This window comes from Euphorbia lathyris, chromosome 1 (genome assembly GCF_963576675.1).
Source record: "Euphorbia lathyris chromosome 1, ddEupLath1.1, whole genome shotgun sequence".
In the NCBI taxonomy this organism is placed as follows: domain Eukaryota; kingdom Viridiplantae; phylum Streptophyta; class Magnoliopsida; order Malpighiales; family Euphorbiaceae; genus Euphorbia; species Euphorbia lathyris.
Window position 1 is genome coordinate 82,802,475 of NC_088910.1, and position 16,067 is coordinate 82,818,541.

General features: G+C 36.1%; 1 long non-coding RNA gene across 1 annotated transcript; it reads left to right on the forward strand.

Moving 5' to 3' along the window:
• The first annotated feature begins 1,015 nt into the window (after window positions 1–1,015).
• On the forward strand, window positions 1,016–9,635 carry LOC136210847 (uncharacterized). The gene is made up of 3 exons (XR_010678238.1): window positions 1,016–1,087; window positions 9,138–9,236; window positions 9,320–9,635. It is a non-coding gene; the product is annotated as an uncharacterized lncRNA (long non-coding RNA).
• Window positions 9,636–16,067: the final 6,432 nt, after the last annotated feature.

Below are 16,067 nucleotides of genomic sequence, written 5' to 3' on the forward strand. Positions count from 1 at the left end.
TTTTATTTTCAAAACTATCTCAATGATTTTCAGTAATTATATATTTAAACTTGAACTTAAATAAACTTTCAGCTTAGTCCTGGGATAGACAAAAACAATTAATTAATGTGTAAACTAGAGGATAGTTTTAGCTTTAATAATCCATCTAGGTTGACTTTATTTAATGCTCTGCGTGATGGAAAAATTTCAAGCAAAAAGAATTGCGAGAGATCCACCAGACCAAAGACAAGTATTCGCTAGTAAACGAAAGACTCAATGCAGTGGAACGAGAAAAAAAGTTTAAAAGAGTTGCAGAGTTTTAATAAATCAAACTCTGAAAAAGACATTTTAAAATTAAGGCAGGATAAAATAGTGCTCTATACTTTAGATCCTCAGAAAAAAGCAGTCAATATCGGTAAAGGAAATTTGATTCAAAACCTTAAAAAATCTATAGGTTTAGGAGAGAAAGCTCTATTGCATATAGATAATAGAATATTTAATGAGCTTTAACTACGAAAATGACAATGTACAAACCTAATCACTCATATAGGATAAAGCTTAAATTTATACTCAGGGATAACCTGTAATTAGCACTGCATCTTTTCTCAATTTAGATTGTGAGAAGCACCCATCTGGAAGGATTGTACAATCTCAATCTTATGCATTCATAACATTTAGACACATGAATTTAGAAATAATTTGACATCTTACATGTCATTCACCCCATGATAGATTCAAATAGATAGTAAAATCGGGATAATGTGTACATGTAGAAAATAAAGGTAAATGTGTCTTCAAAACACATAAACTAGATGCGTAGTTAATAAATACACAATTAGAATGATAATTGATTAACTATAATATTAAGTAATACTAATAAGAAGTGTAACAATGAAAGGGGATGTAGTTGGAAATACGGAAAAGTGATTTGGACAAATTTGTAAAATGGTAACCTAGATGGATAAACATAAAAATAAACAAAAAAATTACTTTAAAAACAAAGGATAAAGTTCAGATTTCTCCAGAACTTTTTGGATAAAAACTCCTTAAAGAACGAAAAGAGAAAAAGGAAGAGAAGAAGAAGGATAAGAAGAAGAGGTAGAAGAAGGTATGTTGTTCAATTGTTTTGTACACTCAATTTTGTGCCTTTAGAGTCTGATTTTGAGAAGCTTAAAGAAGATAAAGTTGTAAGTTTATGTCTTAGTTAAATTTCAAAATTTGTTTCATGCTATTTGGGTAAGTATACTAGGAGATATGATAGTATCAATCAGACTAGGTCTAATCTGCAATCTGTACTTGATTTGTTTCTTTTTGTATAGTTTGGGACATCTTAGGGTCCGAATTTGAGGAAGGTATAAAAATGAAAGTTGATCCTTTATGTGTTGAGTAAGACCCTGTAAAGTTTGGTTAAGATTGGATAAGTAAGTAGTGAGAAAATCACTAAGGAAGTGTAGGTGTGCTGTGTTGCATAGATGCTGAAACATGGTCAGCTTGTAAATTTTCCTGGCACTTATGTAGAGCTCCTAAAATTCTGATATTTGGATATGTTGAGATATAGAATAAATATTGTATAGTACTTATACGGCTAGGGTGTTACAAGGATAGATGAGTGGATTACCATGATAATATTTACAATTTAATTTCAGACTTACAGTCTTGATATCGTTTACGAGTTGTGCAAAATAACTATTGTTGCCAGTGCCCAAAAATGAAAAGTTTAGCAAGGATTATTACCAAATGGTGTTAGTCATAGCGGTAGATGTGTTAAAAAGAGAATTTTGTATTACCATAGAGACATTAGAAAAAGAACAATCTATAATGGTTTTAATGAAACTGCAAATTTGTGACGTGTATTTTGATAATTTTGCATGTGAGTTTTAGAGATATTATTATAATCTAAGATATGATATCTCAAAAGTACATGTCAGATTTTTTTTTTTTTTGCTAACTTTTAGAACCCTAGGTGAAGTAGCTAAAACGGCATTTAACCTCCTTTTAAATAAACAAAAAATGGTTTAGGAGAAAGAATTAAAGTAATAAGTTAAGTATGAGAATGGAATGAGCTCCAAGTAAGATAAGACGTAAAACATCTTCCTTATTTAAACAAGAGTTGTTGTTCTCAAATTGAGTTGTTCCACAAAAAAGATTGAGATGTCCTTATGGGACATAAGAAAAACCGAGAAGCGTAATATTGATCTATAAGAAAAAATTTAAAGGATACCAAAAAAGAAGAATACCTAGAAAAGAGAGGGAAGAAAAGAAACTATTCAATAGATCTCATAATTATTAAAAGAAAGACTAACTTTAAAGATAAAGATACAATCAATGACTTCAAGAATAGATATGGTCGAGAACCTAAATTTGCCAAAAGGAAAACCTCTAAGTAATTGTTCATGGGTCTGTGGCTCCAAGAGTCATAAAATTGATATTTGTTCTCATAAGGACAAAAGAAGAGAAAATCTTTGAATACTATTCTTTAAGAATGAGAATCTAAAATATGAACCATTTCACGAACATGAAATATTTGATGTAAATTCCATATATGAAGTAGCTTCTAATATGAGACGGGAATAGATGAACCTGATATTTAGACACAGTAATTGTTTATGATAGATGAGTCTGCCCTAAATGAAGAGTTAATCACATTGAATAATAATCTTGTACGAGGCAAGGATGTAAACTTTTGGGGATCATATTTCTCATCCATGTTCCTCCATCTATCGGGGATTCACTGTCACCTTCCTAAAATCTAAATATGGTCAATTTTGTCCTTATCCCTATCCTGTGGGGAATCTTTGTTGGGAATAACGCGGAAAATTATTCCGTAAAATAAATATTGACGGAAAAAATAATCAATAAAAATGACACCGATAATTTTAACGTAGTTCGCCCTTACAGACTCCGTCCACGAACAAGCTCGAGAGTAAATTCTTCCACTATAAAATAGTAGGCTTACAAAGAGGGTGTTCTCTAGAAACTTTATAGAGTTACAAAGAGATAAAACCAAAATAGTAGCACTCATGTGTTTCCCAAAAACACCACAAAATAATTATCTTACTATTTTCTCTCCCCAAAAATAATCAGACTACCCTCAAATCACTCTAACTCTCAATAACTTGCTCCCCCCTCGACAAATAAACTTTGCTCTCACTAAGCTCCCGTTTTATGTGTTGGAACCATCAATACATGGTCTAATAGAGCCATATTGATGAAGATTTTTTCAACTAATTAGTTGAAGAAGGACATCATTATTTGTGCCATGATTGATGGCACAGCACAACTAGTCTGACTTTCTTTCTTTCTTCATTTTTTTAATAACATAAGACAAAAAATGAATTAAATGGATGTGTCCCCTTATTAATTGGGACAACATCTAACAATTCTCCCCCTCCCAATTATATGGGGGCTTTGTTACCCCTGCAACTATTCGACAGTATTCCAACTTCTCCCTCGGTAAGACCTTCGTTAACATGTTTGATCCATTTTCATCGGTATGGATCTTCTCTAACTGTAGTAGCTTCATCTCCAACACATCCCTGATCCAATGATATCTTACATCGATCTGCTTTGATCTAGAATGGAAAGAGGAATTCTTTCCAAGGTGAATAGCACTCCGACTGTCACAAAATAACTGATATTTTTCCTGATGGAAGCCAAGTTTGTTGAAGAACTTCTTCATCCATAATAGCACTTTACACGCTTCCGTTGCTGCAACAAATTTTGCTTTGGTTGTGGAAAGTGCAACACACTTCTGTAGTCTTGACTGCCATGAAACAACTCCCCCTGCAAATGTAATCAGGTACCCTGATGTAGACTTCTTTGTGTCAGCATCACCAGCCATATCCGCATCTGTGTAGCCAGCTAGCACCGGTTCGGTATCTCCAAAACATAAACACATTTTTGAAGTACAACAGAGATACCTGAATATCCATTTAACAGCTTCCCAATGTTCCTTTCTTGGATTAGAAAGGAATCTACTCACGACACCAACTACATGTGAAATATCTGGTCGTGTGCATACCATGGCGTACATTAGACTTCCAACTACCGAAGCATACGGAACTCTACTCATTTCTTCCTTCTCTTTATCAGTAGAAGGGCTCTGCTTGGAACTGAGTTTAAAATGATTAGCAAGAGGACAACTAACCATTTTAGCTTTATCCATCTTAAACCTTTGAAGTAATTTCTCAATGTACTTCTCCTGCGACAACCATAATTTCTTAGCGCCCATGTCTCGAATAATTCTCATGACAAGAATTTGTTTTGCTGGCCCCAAGTCTTTCATGATAAAAGACCTGCTCAACTGCTTCTTCAGATTGTTAATTCTGGAGATGTTCCTGCCAACAATCAACATATCATCCACATAGAGCAATAAAATAATGAAATCATCATCAGAGAATTTTTGAACAAAAATGCAGTGATATGAAGTAGTCTTCTTGTAGCCTTGCTCCCCCATAACTGACTCAAACTTCTTGTACCACTGCTTTGGTGCCTGCTTTAAGCCGTAGAGACTCTTCTTTAGCTTGCAAACATAAACCTCTTTTCCTTTCTTCTTGAAACCCTCTAGCTGCTCCTTGTATATTTCTTCTTCCAAATCGCCATGTAGGAAGGCAGTCTTCACATCCATTTGCTCAACCTCCAAGTTCTGACTTGCTGCTAACCCTAGCACAGTATGAATGGATGTCATCTTCACCACCGATGAGAAAATCTCATCAAAGTCGATGCCTTTTCTTTGACTGTATCCCTTCATAACCAATCTGGCTTTGAATCTTAGTTATGAACTAGCCTCTTCGTTCTTGATTCTAAACACCCATTTGTTCTTCAAAGCCTTCTTGCATGGCCTCGAACCATTTTTGCTTGTGTTCATCATTCATGGCTTCTTTAAAGCTTTCTGGAACTCCCCCATCAGTTACTAGGACATAATCGTTTGGAGAATAGTTAGTAGAACGTTGAATAGCTCTAGCGGATCTTATTAGAACTGGAGAACGTTCTGCAACTGGTGGTTGATGGTGGACTTCTTCATCAGCGTCAACTGGTTCATTATGAATGGGAGCGTCTTGAGCAACTATCTCTGGTTGATCAATATGAATTTCTTCTCCAACCTGTCTTGGCACCGTTGTTGGAGGCACTAACTGTAGGCTTGGTGAGCTGGTTTCAGGTCCGGAATCATCTTTTCCAGACTTCTCAATGTCTTCAATTGTCTGGTCTTCCATAACGACTGCATCACGGCTTCTGATTAACTTCTTATGGGCTGGATCAAATAACTTATAGCCAAATTCATCTTGGCCATAACCAATAAATACACACTCTTTGGTTTTGACATCAAGCTTGGATCTTTCATCCCTGGGAATGTGGATAAAAGCTTTACAACCAAACACTCGCAGATGTTTGTAGGAACAGTCTTTTCCAGACCACACCTTTTCTGGAACATCGTAATCCAGCGGGACACATGGTGAAAGATTCAGAATATAAGCTGTTGTGACTAGAGCTTCACCCCAGAACTCCTTTGGCAACTTTGAATGTGAAAGCGAGCATCTGACTCTCTCCATTAAAGTTCTCTTCATCCTTTCAGCCAACCCGTTCAACTGCGGTGTTTTTGGAGGGGTTTGTTGATTTCGAATACCATGCTCCTTGCAGTACACATTAAATGGACCAGTGTACTCTCCACCGTTGTCTGCCCGAATGCACTTCAGCTTCTTGCCAGTTTGTCTCTCAACCTGGGCTATAAAATGCTTGAAAACATATAAGACTTGATCTTGTGATTTTAGAGTGTATACCCATGTTTTTCTAGAGTGGTCATCTATGAAAGTCACAAAATAATGAGCGCCACCAAGTGACTTTGGAAATGGCCCACAAAGACCCAAGTGTACCAGACCTAATATATTTTCCACTCTAGAAGGAGAGGAACTCTTGAAAGCAACTCTGTTTTGTTTTCCATCCAGATAGTTAGCACATTTATTTAAATTAACATGATCCAATCCAGTCAGAATATTTTTCTTCGCCAACTGTGTCATACCTTTCTTAGGCATGTGCGCAAGGCATCTATGCCACAATTCGATTGTGTTTTCATTCTCCGCTGCATTGGCCGCTTCCTATGAGAGCTTTGTTTGTATTAAATACATCCTTGAGTACTTTTTACCTCTTGCAACCACCATTGACCCTTTGGTGAGCTTCTATTGGCCATTGCGGAAGCTATTACAGAAGCCTTCTTCATCAAGCTTGTCTATGGAGATCAGATTCGGGCGCATATCTAGAACATGCCTGACATCTTTCAATACTGACTTCATGCCAATCTCAGCTTCGAGGTGAACGTCACCTTTTCCCACAACTTTGGAGAAGTTGTCATTTCCCATCCTTACAACATCGAAATATCCTGGTGTGTAAGATGAGAAAATTTCCCTTCGAGGCGTGGCATGAATAGTAGCACCACTATCAATCACCCAACTAGTCTCCTGGGTTACAAAATTAATAATATCAGCATCGTAGACAATATTGAACTCAACATCAACGTTTGCTCGTTCGTCATCGGTACTGTCATCTCTCTTTTCTTCCTTGCTTTTGCTTTTCTCTTGCTTGAGCTTCCTGCAAAATCTTCTGATGTGGCCTTTTTTCTTGCAGTGATGGCACTCAACATTGGCATACTTGTTGGATTTTCCTCTGCTCTTGCCTCTGTCTTTGGATCCTCTAACTTCGCTCCTTCCTCTGGATTTTACAACCAGAACATCTGATTGTGGTGTAGAGGCTCATTGCATCCTGCGACGCATCTTTTCATTTAAAATTCCACTTTTGATAAACTCTATGGTAATTTTACCATCTGGTGCTGAATTTGAAAGTGAAATTCTTAGAGTCTCCCACGACTCCAGTAAGGAAGCCAGTGTTAGTAAAGCAGTGAGCGCATTTTCAATTTTAAGCCCCATACTGGAAAGTTGATCTACGATCCCTTAGAACTCGTTCAAGTGATCTGCGAGAGAAGTACCATCTCGATATTTTAGTTGAACCAATTTGGTCAAATAAAATAACTTGTTGTTGCCGGTCTTTGAGGCGTACAAATCTTTGAGCTTATTCCACAACGTTCGTGCATGAGTTTCGCCAGCAATGTGATTATACACATTATCGTCAACAAACTGTCGGATAAAGCCGCAGACTTGCTCATGCTCGAAACCTCTGTGTCCATCCGACTTGCCGTCGGGTTTATTTGTCCCGAACACCGGTAGATGCATCTTCATCACATATAAGAGATCCTTCATTTAGTTTCTCCATATGTGGTAGTTTGAGCCATTTAGACTGACCATTTTGCTTGTCAATTTTGCCTTCATGTTGACTAGGCTCTGATACCAGTTGTTGGGAATAGCACGGAAAATTATTCCGTAAAATAAATATTGACGAGCAAAATAATCAATAAAAATGACACCGATAATTTTAACGTGGTTCACCCTTACAGACTACGTCCACGAACAAGCTCGAGAGTAAATTATTCCACTATAAAATAGTAGGCTTACAAAGAGGGTGTTCTCTAGAAACTTTCTAGAATTACAATGAGATAAAACCAAAATAGTAGCACTCATGTGTTTCCCGAAAATACCCCAAAATAATTATCTTGCTATTTTGTCTCTCCCCAAAAATAATCAGACTACCCTCAAATCACTCTAACTCTTAATAACTTGCTCTTCCCTCAACAAATAAACTTTGCTCTCACTAAGCTCTCGTTTTATGTGTTGGAACCATCAATACATGGCCTTATATAGCCATATTGATGAAGATTTTTTCAACTAATTAGTTGAAGAAGGACATCATTATTTGTGCCATGATTGATGGCACAACACAACTAGTCTGACTTTCTTTCTTTCTTTCTTCATTTTCATTTTTTAATAACATAAGACAAAAAATGAATTAAATGGATGTGTCCCCTCATTAATTGGGACAACATCTAACAATCCTGTTGTCTTAAGGATCCCAATTCCCCATTTCAATATATATATATATATAGAACTTTTATTCCATTTTTTTCTCCATAATGCAAAAGTCTGTAATAATCGTTGTAAGTTGTTTTAGATCTAATCATTAGCTCAAACAAAGGAGTAATTGTAAAAAGAGAACAAAAAATTAGAGTAAGAAATAAAAGATTCCCTGCAATTTAAAGTAATAAAACAATATCAACAACAAACTTGAAAGCTTACAATGAGAGAAGATGTGAGAAGCAGAAGCAGACCCAAGGGAAGAAGAAAGACAGAGAAAGTGAGGGACTGAAGGACGTAAGGGAAGAAGAAAGTTAGAGAAAGTGAGGAACTGAGGGAGAGCAGTGCAAAGGAAGAAGAAAGATAGAGAAAGTGTGGGGCTGAGGGAGAGCGACACAAGGGAAGAACATGTTTGAGTTTGAGTTAAGAGTGAAAGGAAGAATAAGATGGACCTAATCTAATAACTCTAAAAATAATAACATAAAAATATATACATAAAAACAAATGTTAAATGAGGAATTAATATGGAATCCACGTGCGGCATATCGGCGAAGGCTACATGATTCCAGTACACTACGCCAAAACTCCTTCAGACGACGGTTAAAGACCGTCGTCCCGTGAGATATAAATCTGTCACGGGGCTCGCTACCGTCTGTTACCCCTTCAGACGATGGTTAGGTTCTGTCATGTGACGATACGACACATGACATTATCCTATATGCGTACTGTCATATTAATCTTTGTTACGATGCAGCTTATTTATTATTACCGTCACCTTTAATGTCATCACATGACATACTAATAATTAAAACCGTCAAGTTTGCGTATGGGAAATTGGCATATTGAATTTGCGATGACAGTTCGTATAATAATTTCTACCGTCATAGCTTGTTTTAGATGGCATAGGTCTTAATCAATCATGCCAAAGGATTTATTTTCATATGACAGATTCGTTTATTTTAATGTCTTTTTATCTTGGATGATAATAAGTCCTCTGGATGATAACTTCTTCAAATGGTCGATCAGAATAAAAGGCCCATAGTACACCCCATATGAAAGGGGTGTATTTGAAATCAGAATCAGCTACCCTCCATATTTTCCAAACAGACCTCCAACAGTAATATTAACTTATCTCCTTAAGATATATGAACCTACATGACATTATATACACATACACTAATCAATGTCTCTTCTTATTCTCAGTTTCGCTTCCGGAATAAGATTTATCATCTTAACATGGCTCCTTAGGGGATGATTCATCTTCCCCGTCTCCTTACTCGCCCTCCCTTTTCCACTGCCATGGTATAGACATGCCACCATTTATCTATTTCATTTGATAAACACTCAATCATATTTGTGATCTAATTATTCTATGCATTTTGTAGTTGTTGTGGCACATATATGATCTACTACTACAGCCCCATATTGAGGCACCATTTCCTAGGCAAGAAGCAGTTGCTGAGCAATACCTCAACAACAGGGAAGTGTATGATGTGCTCGCCTGGAGATGGACTGAGGAGTATGCAAGGTGGATATGAAGGTGTCCAAATCTCCTAAACTATCTTGACTAAGTGAAAGGAGAATCAAAAGGCAATGTGAGCTCCAAATGTGGTTCTCATTCGAATTCTAAATTTCCTTTCTCTTAGTCAAGATAGTAAAGGAGCTTTGGAACTTCAATTACAACCGAAAGGCAACACTCATCCCCCCTTTTGTAATATAGCGTAGAGCTTGCTATTCTATTCGTATGTATATATATATTCAAGTCATATCAAAAGACATCTTATCGTTTGCAAGGCATATCAGAATATGCAAGTAGCCTAAATTGACCCTTTTATAATGTTCCTCCCACTTGGATTGTACTCGTTGAACAATGAACTTGGTAATGAGGTTTATGATGATGTCACCACAAGGGACTCTCTTTGTGCTGAATGCATCATAAACCTATCACCATGCTGAATGCTTTTTTTGTACGTTAACAAGCCAAGTGAAAAGGAACATTATAAGAGTATTCCTATATCACAATGAACATTCATATTGTTAGACTATGCCTAATGAGCTACATGCCCAATGAACATTTATACACATACTCAATCAGTCTAGCTTCCTAAACAGAACATAAAACAATCCAACATGTGCTTCATACACATACAAATACACATACTCAATCAGTTCTAGCAGTATAGCTCGTAGGTATAAGAGAATTCCCATGAGTTCTAGCTTCCTAAACAGTTCTATAGCAATGCACATACCAATAACTTCATAGCAATATAACTCACATACCAATCACTTCATGCATGGTTAAGGTATTCAAGCAAGTAGTTAATAACAATGCACATACATAACCATTTACAATATACTTGGCACTTGGATTGTACTCGTTGAAAAGTGAGCACAGTGATGAAGTTTGCGATGCTATAACCACAAGTTCATAACTTATGCTGGTAGCATCGAAAACTCATCACCATTCTGAATGGTTTCAATCAGATAACAAGCCAAGTGGAAGGTATATTGTAAACCTGTTTCAGTAGCATCACCCACAACAACATCATACATATAACTAATCGGTTACATGCCCAATGAACATTCACACACATACTCAATCAGTTCTAGCTTCCTAAACAGAACATAAAACATAAACATGCTTCATACATATACACATACACATACACATACACATACACATACTCAATTAGTTCTAGCAGTATAGCTCGTAGGTATAAGAGTATTCCCATATCACAATGAACATTCATAACTTTAAACCCTTTATAGTATACTTGCCACTTGGATTGTAATCGTTGAAAAGTGAGCACAGTGATGAAGTTTGCGATGCTATAACCACAAGTTCATAACTTATGCTGATAGCATCGAAAACTCATCACCATTCTTAATGGTTTCAATCAGATAACAAGCCAAGTGGAAGGTATACTATAAACATATCTCAGCAGCATAACTCATGTTCAAATAAAAAGGAATCAGGTGAGTTTATAACATTTTCAGCTTTAGGCTATGCCTAATTAGCTAAATGCCCAATGAACATTCATACACAAACATTGAACATTCATACACAAACTCAATCAATTCTAGCTTCCTAAAAAGAATATAAAACAAGCCAACATGCTTCATACACATACACAATGAGTTCTAGCAGTATAACTATAGGAGTATTGCCAATCACAATGAACATTCAAAGCTTAAGAGTATGCCTAATCAGTCACATGCTCAATGAACATTCATACACAAACTCAATCAGTTCTAGCTTACTAAACAGAACATAAAACAAGCCAACATGCTTCATACATATACACAATCAGTTCTAGCAGTATAACTATACACATACACCAATCACAATGAACATTCAAAGCTTAAGAGTATGCCTAATCAGCCACATGCTCAATGAACGTTCATACACAAACTCAATCAGTTCTAGCTTCCTAAACAGAACATAAAACAAGCCAACATGCTTCATATATATACACAATCAGTTCTAGCAGTATAACTATACACATACACCAATCAGAATGAACATTCAAAGCTTAAGAGTATGCCTAATGAGCCATATGCGTAATGATCATTCATACACAAACTCAATGAGTTCTAGCTTCCTAAACAGTTCTATCTAACTCAATGAGTTCTAGCTTCCTAAATAGTTCATACCAATCATTTCATAGCAATATAACTCACATTCATACCAATCACTTCATGCATGGTTAAGGTATTCAAGCAAGCAGTTAATAGCAATGCACATACATAACCATTTACAATATACTTGCCACTTGGATTGTACTTGTTGAAAAGTGAGCACGGTGATGAAGTTTTCGATGCTCTAACCACAAGTGCATAACTTATGTTGATAGCATCGAAAACCCATCACCATTCTAGATGGTTTCAATCAGATAACATGCCAAGTGGAAGATATATAGTAAACTTATTTCAGCATCACCCACAACATCATACATATACTCAATGAGTTCTAGTTTCCTAAACAGAACATCAAGCATAAACATGTTTCATACACATACTCAATCAGTTCTAGATTCCTAAACAGAACATCAAGTATAAACAAGCCAATATGCTTCATACACATACACACAGGGGCGGAGACAGGGGGCCTGGGGGGCCCGGCCCCTCCGGCCGCTGGAACCACCCTGAGTAGGGGTGGTTCCGCCCCCCCTGTCTCTATTGATTTAGGTTGGGGGTGCTGAATTAGCACCCCCAAACTTGAGGCAGCGCAGCTTTGGGCTGCCTCAAGTCACCCGTATTTGGCCCAGAATGGGCCTAAACTTAGGCCCATCCTGGGCCAACTTTTTTTTGTCTGTTAAGGACCAAAACGACGTCGTTTTGGTCCTTAACATGCCAAAAAAAATTAATGCGGTGGTCCACCCACCAATTAATTAAAATCCTTATGTTTTCTCTCCTTCACTTTCACTTTTCCCTTTTGTCTTCTTCGTGGTCCTCCTCCTCTGCTGCTGCGCATCTTCACTTCTGATCCTTTTCTTTCTTTTCTTTTTCAACTCTCCACTCATCATCTCTCAAGATTCTTGAGGTTAGAATTTTCTTTGTCCTTTTCTTTCCTTATATATTATTTGTTTGTTTGTCTCATTTAATTAATTATGCTAAATACTTATTTATTTTGTTATTTGTTTTTTTTTTTGACCTAGAATTTAAATTAAGCAAAGTATTATTTTTATTTAGTTATATTTTAAGTGAATTGATTATTTGATTGTGTGTATTATTTGTAGTTTTTCTTGTTGATATTGATAGTTACAATTAATTGAAATTTTGGTAGTTAAATTTTGATTAGGTCAATTGATAAATTGAGGCTTTTATAAATTGGTCCCCAATTTTTCAATTTTCTATATAATATACTTTATTTGATTAAATATAATCCTTTTACATGTTAGGAGTCTTAAATATGAAGAAATATTTTTCTACGTTAGTACCGAATAAAAATCTGATTGGGGCATCCTCTTCCAATATTAATTTGAGACCAATTGAGCAAGAAAGTGATAAAAGAGCACGTATTGAAGTTGAAGTTAGCAATGAAGATATAATTGGTGATCCGGAATTGCGTAAACCAATTGATACTTATCATAGTGACATTAGAGATACATTGAGGAGACGGTATGTGGCTAAAGGCCCTTGTCAACCATTTGAGCATAATTTTCCATTTACTCTCATTGGTGGACATAATAGGAAATTTCAAAGTAAATGGTTTGAAAAATATCAGTGGCTAGAGTATAGTGTGTCTAAGGATGCTGCATATTGCTTATGTTGTTATTTTTTACCACTGGTAATAAATATAGGGATACTGCCTTTACACAGACAGGTTATACTAATTGGAAAAAAGCTTTAGAAAATTTTATTGGCCACGAAGGAGGTCAGAACAGTGCACACGGTTATACTAAACAAAAGTGGTTGCAATATCAAAATCAAAGGGAGAATGTTGATTATGTGTTATCATCGAAATGTTCTGCAATTGAGGTTGATTATCGTACTCGATTAACAGTAGTTGTATGTGCCATTAGACATCTTTTGGAAGAAGGTTTGCCTTTTCGGGGTCATGATGAGTCTCCAAACTCAATACGTCAGGGTCACTTTCTTGAACTTCTCAAGTATACTAGTGACCTTAGTGAAGAGGTAAGGAAGGTAGTGGATTTAAATGCTCCGGGAAATAATCAATTGACTTCTCCCACAATTCAAAGGGAAATTATAGAAGCTTGTGCAAGTGAGATGAGAAAAGTTATTCTCAATGAGATTGGGGATAAATTCTTTGCTCTGTTGGTTGATGAGGCTCGTGATTGTTCAGTAAAGGAGCAAATGGCTGTGGTTTTGAGATATGTGAATAATCTGGGAGAGGTGATCGAACGTTTTATTGGGGAAGTACATGTTAGTGAAACTACTACAGAGTGTTTAAAACAAGCTATTAATGATTTCTTTGCGAAGAATGGATTATCACTATCAAGACTAAGAGGTCAAGGTTATGATGGGGCTGCTAATATGCGTGGCGAGCTTCATGGTTTAAAGACACTCATTTTAAATGAAAACAAGCATGCATTTTATATTCATTGTTTTGCTCACCAACTTCAATTAGTTGTTGTGGCTGCTGCAGCACAAAACGGAGCAGTGAGTACCTGTTTTTATTATATTCCTATGATTGTGAATATTGTTGGAGCTTCTTGTAAAAGGAAGGATTCTCTTCTGAAACTACATCATGAGAAGGTAGTAAACAAAATACAGAACCATGAAATTTATACAGGAAAGGGCAATAATCAAGAAATCAATTTATCTCGACCATGTGATACACGTTGAGGTTCCCATTATAAAACATTAGTCCGTCTTTTTGACATGTGGGATTCAATAGAAGAAGTACTTAAAACTATACATGTGAATGGATATGATGAGAAAAGTCGAGGGGGTGCTTGCAAAAATGGTGACATTTGAATTTGTGTTTGTTACAAAACTGATGTTGAATATTTTGGGAGTGACAAATGAATTATCACAAATTCTACAAGTAAAGGATCAAAATTTAGAAAATGATATCCGTATGATTGAATTGGTGAAAAATAACTTGGAAGCATATAGGGAAGACGATTGGGATAATTTGTTGAAAGAAGTCACTGATTTTTATAATGCACGAAAAATAGACGTACCTAATACGGATGATGTCATTAAATGTCGTGCTGGACGTCTTATTGATGGAGTATAAAAGACGTATCGCCACCATTTTCGTGCGGACACTTTTTTGAAGGTATTTGATCATTATATAAATTATAATGAAATAATAATATAAATGACATATTTAATCATTTCATGAACTATTTAATTCTAGGTAATTGATGATATTTCTGGAGCATTAGACAAACGTTTTACCGAGGGAAGTTCAGAGCTACTTAGGTGCATAACATGTCTCGATCCTTCTGATTCTTTTGCTACTTTTGATCATGAAAGACTGCTTTTATTTTGCTGGGTTGTATTCGGAAGATTTTTCCTCCCCTGAGTTGATTGAGCTTCACCATCAGCTTAAAAACTATATTACTGATGTAAGATTGAATGAAGCATTCTATGGTCTTCGTGATATTGGTGAGCTTGCAAAGAAGTTGGTGAAAAATAAATATCACACCACTTATCGTTTGGTGTATCGACTTATCGAGTTAGCATTGGTCTTACTTGTTGCAACAACTACAGTTGAAAGATGTTTTTCTGCAATGAACATTATCAAGACCGATTTGCGCAACCGAATGGGAGATGATTTGCTTGGAGATTGCTTGATGTGTTATATTGAGAAAAAAAAATTCATTAATATTGATCATGAGTTGATTTTGCAAAATTTTCAGAATATGAAATCTCGAAGAATATTCTTGCCACCTATTGGTAGTTCTAAAGTTGTTAGTAGGTCGTTGCCTTCTACTCATAGGAACTAATTAACGGTGTATTTTTTTAACTATCATTTATTGGAATTATTGGTATAGCTACTACTTTTTATATCGTTGCTTTTTTTACGTTTTCGCTTGGTGTAAAATTGCTCCGCTCGACTTGGTGTTAAATTGCCCCCCCCCCCCAGCCGAGCAATTCTGTATTCGCCACTGCATACACATACTCAATCAGATAGCAAGCCAAGTGGAAGATATATTGTAAACCTATCTCAGCAGCACCACCCACAACAACATCATACATGCAACCAATCAGTTCAAACCAACATAACAATAATATATACTCAATAAGTTAAAGAAGTCTTCCCATATACTAAACGCAAGAGCTGATTGACAATCTCTTCAGTCAGCCTTTCCCATGTAGCATTCTTATTATCCCTGCAAATATTATGTTCAAATAAAAAGGAATCAGAACATCTTCAGCATTAGGCACTGTATTGCCCTAGGTTAAAAAAGATAAAACCCAAGCTTTTCAGCAGTGAATATAACAATGAATGCAATAAAATTAGTGTATCTAAGCGAGAGATCTAACCCTTTCAATGATAGATCTAAAAATCAATAGATCCTTATTCCAGCTGCTGAAATCGACATACACAAAAGTAAATCGGATGAGGAAAAGATAGAGTAAGGAACAATGAAAATCAATAGATCCTTACCAGTACCGTGTTTCGAGCTCACTGATTGCATGTAGGAATCAACCATG